This window comes from Oryzias melastigma, linkage group LG4 (assembly GCF_002922805.2).
Source record: "Oryzias melastigma strain HK-1 linkage group LG4, ASM292280v2, whole genome shotgun sequence".
Classification (NCBI taxonomy): Eukaryota; Metazoa; Chordata; class Actinopteri; order Beloniformes; family Adrianichthyidae; genus Oryzias; species Oryzias melastigma.
In genome coordinates, this window is record NC_050515.1 from 30,932,147 (window position 1) to 30,932,689 (window position 543).

General features: G+C 43.8%; 1 protein-coding gene across 1 annotated transcript in view; it reads left to right on the forward strand.

Annotated features, from left to right (window-relative positions):
* The first annotated feature begins 278 nt into the window (after nt 1-278).
* Nucleotides 279-543, forward strand: part of scfd2 (sec1 family domain containing 2) — a 134,877-nt gene continuing 134,612 nt past the window's right edge. Inside the window, exon 1 of the mRNA XM_024259035.2 lies at nt 279-477. The gene's annotated coding sequence lies outside the window, so the exon portion shown is untranslated. The remainder of the gene's footprint in view (nt 478-543) is intronic.

Sequence of the window (543 nt, forward strand, 5' to 3'; positions counted from 1 at the left end):
TAGGCTTATTATCACATGATTGATTCAACAGATTTTTATTAGTATTATTTTTGAATGGATTTAAAACAGTGTTTTGTTGCTACATTTTGAACTAAATGAATAGTAGGGCTGTGGATCATCACTTAGGTGGCGATCCGATTCGATTCACGAATCAAGAGCAACGATTCACAAGTTGAACCACGATTCTTACTTTTTATTATAATGCTTATTGCTATGTGTATGTCTATTTACTAGATGGATGAAAATTGAAATTATTTGTATTTAATCATCATTTATAGTCTTTTCTACTTTTTTCCCTTTCCCCACCCCGCGGGCGCGCACGTGGAAGGACGAAGATGTGCTGTGCGTAAAGGCGCACGTGGAAGGACGGAGATGTGCTGTGCGTAAAGGCGCACGTGGAAGGACGGAGATGTGCTGTGCGTAAAGGCGCACGCGGAAGGATGGGGATATGCAGTGCGCGGGCACAGTCGCTGCAAGGTGGGGGTGCTTTGAGCGATATTGCTGTATTGCTGGCGCGCACATGACGGGTATGGAATGGAAGTG